The sequence below is a fragment of the Odocoileus virginianus genome, chromosome 23, assembly GCF_023699985.2.
Source record: "Odocoileus virginianus isolate 20LAN1187 ecotype Illinois chromosome 23, Ovbor_1.2, whole genome shotgun sequence".
NCBI classification, from domain to species: Eukaryota; Metazoa; Chordata; class Mammalia; order Artiodactyla; family Cervidae; genus Odocoileus; species Odocoileus virginianus.
Window position 1 is genome coordinate 21,930,967 of NC_069696.1, and position 11,950 is coordinate 21,942,916.

Consider the following 11,950-nt stretch of genomic DNA (forward strand, 5'->3'; position numbering starts at 1 on the left):
CCTCATACTACCTTTTGTTATCATTTCTATTTACTTTTCAATAAAATGGATGAGTTTTTTTTTTTTTTTTGTCTCTTATGACATTAGCATTTTTTGATGAGTTTGAGGCTGGTTGTTTTACAGAATGATCCTTAATCTGATTTGATTTTGTCTATTATTTTCTCATTCTTAGATTCAGATCAAACATTTTTGGTAATGTGTTCTTCAGATTATAGTACATTTATAGACATATGTCAATTTGTCCCATTAGTGGTGATCAATTTAGTAAGGTAGTATTGACCAGATTTATTCATTATAAAGCTATCTTTTTACTTTATAATCATATTCGGGTGATAAATTGAGACGGTGCAAAGTCTGTCTTCCTATAAATTTTTACCCAATGGATTTAGCATAAAAAATGCTCAGTTTTGTTTCTATATAAAAATAAGTAATCATAAAACTTAAGTGTTTACAAGCCTATAAACACTGTATACATCTATACACATTTAGATTTTTTTGTCTTAAATGGAATTATGTGTACTTAAACATTTTTAATAAATGATGCGCATTTAAAATAATGATATTTTTCTTATACTTGACATTTATATTATTAGCTTTTCTATCTCTTGATTGATCTTAATACATATTTCTTAAATAGTGCTTTTAGTGGCTCTCATAATTTTTCATTTAGGTTTAACACACAAAAGAAAAGTTACTGTGTTGTATTATGTTTCATAATTTAAGCAGCTCTTAAGTTCATAAAATGTTTTGGACAATTGGTCATGAGAGTTCGGTACAAGTTTCTTTTTACTTGTTTTCCTAATGTTAAAAGCAGCTTTGCATTATCAGGAAAGCTTTGTGCTGTAAATAATGGGAAAGACCATGAATTCAGAAGTGAAAAGTTCAAAATTTAAGGATTATCTCTACCTGCATAAACACACACACACACACACCCAACCCTCTGGATTTAGATAACCTATTACACTGTCCAATATGTAGTTCCCTTATACTTTTGAGAGTTGTTAAGGTCAAATGATCTATGTACATGAAATGTATGAAGAAAGGATATTCCAAACAATAAAGTGTCCTCCATATGTAAATTATTTGGGTAATCTAACAAAGATTCAGTTAGCTGAGTTCTATATGAGATACTTATTTAACCATCACTTCTATAATTGTTTTAATAAATTTTAATAAATTCTCTACTTCCCTGGTATTGCTTCTCAGACTAGCATCAGAAAGCATTGTGGTTATTATAATGGGTACGTACTCAGCTGCTAATATTTGATAGCCATTACCTAATGACTATCAGGAAAAAGAAAGGACATTTAAGTTATGTATTCTGAGATATAAGAACTATGTATATGTCCAGAACATGCCTAAGAAGAAATGAAAACGTCTAGAGATTACTAACTTCCATTTCCAAGTCTGAATAATAGTTTTAAAGATGATTTAAAGTGGTTTCTAACTGTGTATGCACTCAGAAGAGAAGCTGTAGGTGTTGGAGAATTTATTAGTGAAACTTTTAATGGGAGAGGGTGGATGAAGGGTAAGAATATTTACTGGTTCAGTGTCCCCTGCACCAAAGAATCCCCACCTGATCACATGACACATTGGGCTCTGGGGGTAGTCTGTGCTAGAAGTGGCTTTGCCTTATGATGGGACAGAGGTGGAGAAAAGGTTGCACAATTTGTATTAACACTGTTAACCTGTGAGGGATGTGATGAACATGCTTACCTTTCTATCACCTAATTAGAACTCTTTGAAAGCAACAATTGTGTTTCTTTATATATATATTTTGATTCATGGACATGGACATACACATCTGTATTCACATATCCCATTCTCAGACTCCACACAGACACACACACACACACAGTTAATATTATACCACCACCATCACCAGTATTAAATTAGCCATTATGGATATACTTTGTAATTAGGTAACAGGTTACTTTTTCAAATTTCACCAATCCCTTTACTCACACCTTAGTGTCTTGTCACCAACCCTAAACAAACTCTGCAATAAGTAAGTCAAGATCTTTCTGCAGAAATCAGAAGGTATTTATCTGTAATTCTTATAGTGATGGGAGTTTTAAGGGAGAGGGTGATTGACTCTCAAATGGGGCTAGAGGATGGGGCAGGTTTTATATATAGCTAGAAATCTACATTATATTTAGGACATATTCCCTATGGTTATTTCAAGTAGTATTATATAGAGTAGAATCTTCTTAGCAGGTGGGGACATATAGCTCTAAGATGTACTTATTTGGCTTGGACATGTTGAAAGCTGGTTGTGGGACATCAGAATTTTATATATATTAAAGGGCTCTCTGGTTTTAAAAGATTGAGCAAACCTTAACTAATCAATGCGAAGTGGGTGAGTCCCTCTGTTTTGAAAACATTACTTTATCAGGGTATCAATGTGACTAGGCCCTGAGAGGTAGGCTCATAAATGAAACTTGAGGGTAAGCCATAGCTACAAAGAATTCATAGAAACTCAGTCTTGTAACTTCCTCATGATCAAATGGTCTGAAACCGTCCATTCTGGCATTGTGGTTAAGCTGCTTTGGAAACTAAATTATGATCAGAAATAACCTGTTGATTTTCTCTGGGGGAGCATTGCCAAAGGTACCAAAGTTACTCCATGACCCAGTGCTCTGCATATTGTAAGTAGGCTTATGTGGCAAAAAAAAGGTTTGTGTGTCCTGGTGAGCATGGATTTAGATCAGAGTTGGATGAATCAAATATTCAATGGCATAAGATTAAGGCAGTCTGATACCTCCATTTCAAATGGATCTTCACATACATAGATCCATTTCATAAAGATGATGTCATGAGTGGTACAAAAAATATTCATAGTACTGCACATTCATCTCCACACCTGGACCAGTCTTACGAGTGGGATTGAAAGACCAAGTCTAAAGACACAAATTCCTCACCATTGTGGGCACTTAAGTACAGTCAACACTTACATTTGCATTCTTCTTTTTGTCTGTTTCTTTGGCTATCTAATCTTTCTTCCGAGTGAAACAGTTCTATTTTCACCACACTAAAAGACAGAGTCTACCTCTCGGGTCTTCTTGACCTGAAAGTTAGCAACTTCCCGTATCTATGCTGTGTTGGCCTAAGTGGTTAATTATCAAAGGTCAAATGTACAACTTCCAATTCCTATTTTTTAGGGGAACCTCAAGAAACACATAGGTGGTTCAGTGGCAAAGAATCTGCCTGCCAGTGAAGGAAATGTGGGTTCAGTTCCTGGGTTGGGAAGATCCCTTGGAATAGGAAATGGCAGTCCACTCTAGTATTCTTGCCTGAGAAATCCCATGGACAGAGGAGTCTGGTGGGCTATAGTACATGGGTCACAAAGAGTTGGACACAACTAAGCGATGGCACATTCCTGCAAGCAACACCTAAGCACTGCTAACAGCTAGGTGTAACATTCAGTGATTCCAAGGCCAGATATTTCTCTAGGCATTGAGAAGAGGGGAATAGTGATTCTGGTGCCCAAAGCATTCAACTTTCATGAGGCTCAAGCCTAGGGAATCCAGGATAACTTAAGTTCTAGAAACCATTCACCTGAGGGTTCTCCTTTATAACTACCCCCCAAAAAATTTTTTTGAGTTGCAAAGTTACTTCACACTGCGTCTTCTTCGAGGCAGGTGGTGAGAAGTGAGGCAATTTGCCTTGAAAGTCTCTACAATCCATTTAGAAACAGCAGCACAAAAATCCTATGATCATCTCCCCCCTGCTAGCCTGAAATGTCAGCCCTGTGGGAAGCTGATAGGTGTTCCTGCTATCAGTGAAAGCACTACCTCTACATTCGTATCTTTCAGAGCACTTTATTCACCATACATCCTATGTAAACTGTTGGATTTGACAAGGAGGGGTTGTTGAAGGCAGACTACTGGGAAGGGGCTATGTTGGCTTGAATTTGGCACCAATCTCTCACACTTGACAGCTCAAGTACAAGATTGTGGATGAGCTATAGGACCTATGAGCCTCCTCAGTCAGCAAGCGCAGGCCCTAAGTCACATTTAATTCAGAAAGCCCTGACAGCCCTGCATAAAACGGAAGCAGTAAAATGGAGAGGTAGGAGCTGCGTGCAAGAGGAGCCATTTAAGTTATTTCCTCCTTACTGGAGTTCCGGAAAATAAGAACCAGGATGATATAGACTAGGGTACATCATGAAGAGATCTGCGTTAGCAATTTAAAGAAAATTGTCTAAATGTTAAGCCTGGATGACATGATTTTTTATAGCTAAAAGGGGAGTTAGTGGAGTCAGAGCTGTCTAAAATCCTTCATCTTTTACCCTAAATTATACATATCTGTGGAGAAATAAATGGCAACCCACTTCAGTATTCTTGCCCGGAGAATTCCATGGACAGAGGAGCCTGGTGGGCTACAGTTTATGGGGTCGCAAAGTGTCCGACCCTTCACTCACTATACACTATATATCTATTTGTTGCTTTTGTTTAGTCACCCAGTTGTGTCTGACTCTTTTGTAACCCCATGGATTGTAACCTGCCAGGCTCCTTTGTCCATGGAGTTTTCCAGGCAAGAATACTGGAGTGGGTTGCCATTTCCTCCTCCAGGGGATCTTCCCAACCCAGGGATCAAACTGGTGTCTCCTATGTCTCCTGTATTGGCAGGCGGATTCTTTGCCACTGAGACACCAGGGAAGCCCATCTATATCTGCATTACTATATAAAGAAACCATCTAAAATAAAGAGAAAAGTAAAGAATTGAAGTAGTATTATATAGTGAATAGAACATTAGATTTGAAAGCACTTATATGTGAATCTTGACTCTGACACTTTCTGGCTGCCTGGGATAGTGACCAAGGTATTTAACTTCCTTAAATCCCATCTTTAATTCTAAAATGGTAAAATTAAGCCTTTACCTATGGTATTAATAATCTTTGGCCATAATAATTCTGCATAACAAATCATCCGTGACTCAGGGGCTTTGCAAATGATTCTGCAGGGTTCGACTGATGTTGGCCGAGTTTGCTCATGTGTCTTCTGTGAGCTACAAGTTGGCTAAGTGATTTTCCTGGCCATGTGTCTGACTCTGATGTGCCTGACAATTGGCTGGAGCTTGGCTGATTCTAAATGATCTCAACTAGGGTTACTCAACTTTACTCCATGCGTCTCATCTTCTAGGGTGGGGGTCGGCAAACTATGGCTCATTGGCCAAATTCTGTCCATAGGTTGTTTCTATAAATAACAAACATTATCATAAATATTTCCATAAATTTGTTCATTGGAATGCAATTGTGCTCATTCATTTCCATATTTTTTGTGGCTACTTTCAGGCCACAAAGACAGCTTTGAGCAGTTGACTAGTCACAATAGAGGCCATGTGGCCAACAAAACAAAAAAGATTTACTACCTGGTCTTTTACAGAAAAAGTGTGCTGACTCTTGCTCCCGTAGGCTAGCCTAGATGTGTTATCATGGCCACGGCAAAGAGTAAGAAATAAAATGAAAATGCATAAACACCTTTTCAAGATTCTGCAAATATCAGATTGGCTGATATGCTATTGGCCAAAGAAAGTCATATGCATGACTGCAGAATTAAAGTGCTGGGACACAGACTCAGTCTATTAGAAGAATAGCAACATCAAGTGGCCAAGGGACCTGGATGCCTGAAGAGATGAGGAATTTAGTCTATTTATGCAACCAATCTACCACACCTGCCCACTTTAGGGTACTATTATGAGGGGTTCAAGTCAGACACATGTAAATTCTACAAAACATGTGATTAAAACAGCATTCATTCTAGTGCACCCTAACTTTATCATATTAGTGGTTATAACTTCTGTTATATACTTAGTGTGATAGGAATAGTTATAGCTAACTATGTGGTATGTGAACTTGGCCTTCTTGCTCTCATTCGCAATGTGCCCCTTGAGGGGACAGATGGGACAAGGAACAAATATTTGGATAGCCTTGTTGCCTCTATAATCAAGTTGGTTCCCAAACGGTGCCCAGTCTGTTCTCTTGAAATTATCATCTGCACCCTGCTCCCAACCAAGTGTTTCATCAAAATTAATCAAGTTCTGATTATTGGTGCATTGAGTGTAGCACAGACAACATTACTGGCACAAATTTCTGTGTTAGTATTTGCTGGAATCATTGTATTTTATCTTTCTATGGATTGAATTAATCATGAAAATAAAGGCTGTACTAAATCCTTGTCTGAGCTATGTCTATAACTTGATAGCTGATGGAATGTAATTTACTTTTTTTTTTTTATAACTCATCTTTCATGACAATACAGTGTTGAGAACCAAGAACTGGTTCTAATCATAGCTTCCCATTGGTTTGCATGAGACACAGGCAAATCACCTACTCTTTCTCCATGTTTTCACATTTAAAATCAAGGGATTAAGTTAGAAAAATATTTAAAACAGTCTCTGACTCTAGAAATTCTGTTTGTTCTCAAGGCAGGTGTTGGTATCCTCCTTTTCCAGTGATAAAATATGAATAGTAAGTTGTGGGAATAATTATGGTAGGAAGTTTGTAGCCTCTAATAATGGGGTCAAAGCTAGATTTGTGAGTTAAGTAGCATTTTGTGGTTAGTGTCTTAGGATAATAATCTTTAAATTAATTTTCTCTGAATCATGATTGTGATGCTACCAAATTCAAAGGGTTGTGTGTTAATTTCAGAAATAAAGAAATGTACTGAGTTACCCCCACTTTTGGACTTCCCTGCTGGTTCAGATGGTAAAGAATCTGACTGCAATGTGGGAGATCCGGGTTCGATCTCTGGGTCGGGAAGATCCCCGGGAGAAGGAAATAGCAACCCATTCCAGTATTTTTGCCTGGAGAATCCCATGGACAGAGGATCCTGGTGGGCTACAGTCTTTGGGCTCGCAAAGAGTTGGACATGCTGAACAACTAACACGTATACACACACATCCTTACTTTAAGATTTCCTTCTATTAAATTTTCTTCAGACATTGAATGTGCTATCACTTAAGTAGATCAGTCACTAGTAGTAGTGACTGTGGAACAAACAAATAGGATGCGAGAAGAAAGTGAAGTAGAGTTTCTTGAACTTTTTTCACCCTGGACTCCCAGAATCTTGACTCTAAGAGTTAGTTTCTACTTAGTCCAAATATTTATATGCAAAATAGATATTTTATGTATATTGCTTAATTTATCGTGAAAGAAGTATATACTGAGGGCCTCTTATGTGCCAGGTTCTGTTCTAGGCATTTGCTATACATCATTGAATAGACACATATTTTGCCTTCTAGTGGGAATTCTTTAATTTGGGGATTGTAAAGAAAGCAAAAATATTTGTTGAACTGATTGAACCCATACTATCATAAGAATTTTCTATGCCAGTGGTAGTCCACTAGGGCCTGTGGGCCCAATCTGGTCTTCTACTTGTTTTTTTGGCTTACAAGCTAAAAAAATTTTTTTTTCCCTAATGAACATTTGATTTATTGCAAATGTTCATTAGGAAAAAAAAATGATGATAGGGAACATTAACCTTGAATTCCACTTTGGCAAAATGTTGTCCTCTGAATAAAATTTCCTTCTCACTAGTAAATCTGGATTACAAAAACAAAGTTGTTCTGTATCATTATTTACAAAAACAAAGTTGTTCTGTATCATTATTTTTTTAATTTCATTTTTATTTTTTGAATAAAAGATGTGGAAATTTATTTTTTTATTTGTTATATAAGTTCCTAAGTTCCTACATAGCATGACTGATTTTGCCTTTTAGCTCAGAAAGTCTAGTATTTACTATCGGGCCTTTTTACAGAAAAAGTTTGTCAATGCCTGATCTATACAATTGAATACAAAGAATACAAATGGATATAGGAATTTTTCTAGTTCTTTTTCCCTAAATAACTGAATTTAATCAAAACAACTTTAAAAAGCTTTATTTCAGCATCGTTTTATATTTATATTATTATCTATCTTTGTTCTAAATTATTATGTCCTCCATGGTATGGTATATGCTGGAATATTTGGTAATCTTATAAGCAATTGTTTTCTCACTTGTTAAAGGATTGAAATGTTGTTAATTAGCCTCTGTGAAAACAAAGCTTTTCATTTTGTGTATGGTTTCTTTGCCATACAAAGCTTTTAAATTTCAGTCTCACTTGTTTATTTTTCCTTTAATCTTCATTACTCTAGGAGGTGGATCCAAAAAGATACTGCTGTGATTTATGTCAAAGAGTGTTCTGCCTATGCTTCCTTCTAAGAGTTTTATAGTATCTGGTCTTACATTTAGGTCTTTAATCTATTTTTCAAAAAAAAAAAAACAAAAAGACAACCCACAGAACAGGAGAAAATATGTATAAATGAAGTGACTGACAAGGGATTAATCTCCAAAATATAAGAACATCTCAAACAGCTCAATACTAAAAACAGTCCAATCAAAAAATGGGCAGATCTAAATAGACATTTCTTCAAAGAAGACATTTGTTGTTGTTATTCAGTCACTGAGTTGTGTGTGACTCTTTGCAACCCCATGGACTACAGCACACCAGTCTTCCCTGTCCTTCAGTATCTCCTGGAGTTTGCTCAAACTCATGTCCATTGAATCATTGATGCTATCCAAACATCTCATCCTCTGTCATCCCTTTCTCCTTCAGTCCTCGATCTTTCCCAGCATCAGGGTCTTTTCCAGTGAGTCAGCTCAAGTGACCAAAGTATTAGAGCTCAGCTTCAGCATCAGTCCTTCCAATGAATAGGGAATGGCAAACCACTCCTGTATTCTTGCCTCAAGAACCCCATGAACAGTGTGAAAAGAAGACATACAGATGACAAAAAAGCACTTGAAAAGATATGCAACATTGCTAATTATTAGAGACATGCAAATCAAAACTACAATGAGGTATCATCTCACACCAGTTGGGATGGCCATCACCAAAAAGTCTACAAACGATCAATGCTGGAGAAGGTATGGGGAAACGGAAACCTCCCACATCACTGGTGGAAATGAAAAGTGGTACAGTCACTATGGAGAACAGTTCTTTAAAAAATTGAAAATATATGATCCAGCAATCTCGCTCCTGGGCATATATCTGAAGAAAACCACAATTTGAAAAGATACATGTACTCCAGTGTTCATTGCAACACTGTTTACAGTAGCCAAGATATAGAAGCAACCTAAATGTCCATCAACAGAGAAATTAATAAGGAAGATGTGATACATACATATAATGGAATATCACTCAGTAACTGGACATGGAACAACAGACTGGTTCCAAATAGGAAAAGGGGTACATCAAGGCTATATATTGTCACCCTGCTTATTTAACTTCTATGCAGAGTCCATCATGAGAAATGCTGGGCTGGAGGAAGCACAAGCTGGAATCAAGATTGCTGGAAGAAATATCAATAACCTCAAATATGCAGATGATACCACCCTAATGGCAGAAAGTGAAGAAATAAAGAGCTTCTTGATGAAAGTGAAAGAGGAGAGTGAAAAAGTTGGCTTAAAGCTCAGCATTCAGGAAACTAAGATCATGGCATCTGGTCCCATCACTTCATGGCAAATAGGGAATCAGTGGAAACAGTGGCTGACTTTATTTTTCTGGGCTCCAAAATCACTGCAGATGTTGATTGCAGCCATGAAATTAAAAGACACTTACTCCTTGGAAGGAAAGTTATGACCAACCTAGACAGCATATTAAAAAGCAGAGACATTACTTTACCAACAAAGGTCTGTCTTGTCAAGGCTATGGTTTTTCCAGTAGTCATGCATGAATGTGAGAGTTGGACTATGAAGAAAGCTGAGCACAGAAGAATTGATACTTTTGAACTGTGGTGTTGGAGAAGACTCGAGAGTCCCTTGGACTGCAGGGAGATCCAGCCAGCACATCCTAAAGGAGATCAGTCCTGGGTGTTCATTGGAAGCACTGATGTTGAAGCTGAAACTCCAGTACTTTGGCCACCTGATGTGAAGAGCTGATTCATTGGAAAAGACCCTGATGCTGGGAAAGATTGAAGGCAGAAGGAGAAGAGGACGACAGAGGATGAGATGGTTGGATGGTATCATCAACTCGATGGACATGGGTTTGGGTGGACTCTGGGAGTTGGTGATGGACAGGGAGGCCTGGCGTGCTGCGGTTCATGGGGTCACAAAGTGTTGGACATGACTGAGCGACTGAACTGAACTGAACTGAACTCAGTAACAAAAAAGAATGAAACAATGCCATTTGTAGCAACATGGATGGACCTAGAGATTATCATACTAAGTGAAGTAAATCAGGAAAAAACAGATATATGATATCACTGACATGTGGTATCTAAAAAAATGATACAAATGAACTTATTTATAAAACAGAAACAGATTCATCGACTTTGAAAACAACCTTGTGGTTGCCAAAGGGGAAAGTTCGGGGAAGGGATAAATGAGGAGTTTTGAATTAATGTCCATTCACTGCTATACATAAAGTAGATAGTCAACAAGAACCTACTGCATAGCATTGGAGGACTCTACTCAGTACTCTGTAATAGCCTGCATGTCAAAAGAATCTGAAAAAGAATGGGTGTATGTATATCTAGAACTGAATCACTTTGCTGTACATCTGAAACTAAGACAACATTGTAGATAAACCATTCTCTAATATAAAATAAAAATTAAATACAAAAAACAGAACGACAACCAAAGAACAGCTTATTACCTACCAGCATGCTTTGAGTCTGTATGTGCTCTCCTTGGTAGCGGCATTTTCTCTCTGAGATAAGAGCTCTTTTTAAAAAAATTCTATTGAAGTATAGTTGACTTACAAGGTTGTGTTTAATTTCTTCTGTACAACAAAGTGACTCAGTTATGTTGTGCTGAGTCCCTCAGTCCTGTCCAAATATTTGCAACCTCATGGGCTGTAACCTGCCAGGATCCTCTGACCATAGAATTTTCCAGGCAAGCATACTGGAATGAGTTGACATTCATTTATATATATATATATTCCTTTTCATAATCTTTTCGGTTATGGTTTATGACAGGATATTGAATATAGTTCCCTGTGCTACACAGCAGGACCTTGTTGTTTATCCATCCTATTCATAGTAGTTTGTATCTGTTAATCCCACACTCTCAGTCCTTCCCTCCGTTCCCCTCTCACCCTTGGCAACCACAGATCTGTTCTCTATGTCTGTAAGCCTGTTTTTGTTTAGTAGATATATTCCTTTGCGTTGTATTTTAGATGTCACATAAGTGGAATGAGTGATAACATGTAAGCGATATCATATGGTATTTGTCTTCCGAGATCAGTGTTCTTGATGTTACTCTGATGGATATTGACGTTTTAAAGTCCCTTTGGTTGGAAGAGTCTCCTTTTGCTTGGAGTAGATAAATAGGAGGGCCTGGCACCCCACTCCAATATTCTCGCCTAGAGAATCCCTGTGGAGAGAGGAGCCTGGTGGGTTACAGTCTATAGGATTGAAAAGAGTCAGACACGACTGAAGTGACAGCACAACGCACACAAATATATAGAAATTATGATGCTTCCAATGTAACTCCATTACATCACTCACTTCTCAAAAATGGTAGTTAAAATCATTAATGTTTCATCATTTCATACCCTATGCCAAGGAATTTACGCTAACAGAGAGCAGAATAAGCTAGGCCAAATGAAACTGAACAGAAAACTCAGAAACAGTTGATGAGATCTAATTTAACATCTTTGTTTTTTCCTGGGACATTTATGCTCATGGTAGTGATTTTATATTGCATACATATAACATAGTCACAGTTATTGCTTTTAGAATTGCTCCTAGTTTCTTTGATGGATTTAAATTTATCACTATTTTATGGAGAAATAGTATACTGCTCCTCTAGGAAAAGCATGACTGCTCCGCCACACAAATGTGAAATTTTCTAATTAAAAAATTACCCCAAACTCTTTATCAAAACAAATGACCATTATGTTTAGAATTCTGAGTTAACATTTTAAAGTATGTTTCAAAATATGAATGAGAAAAAAAAATATGAATGAG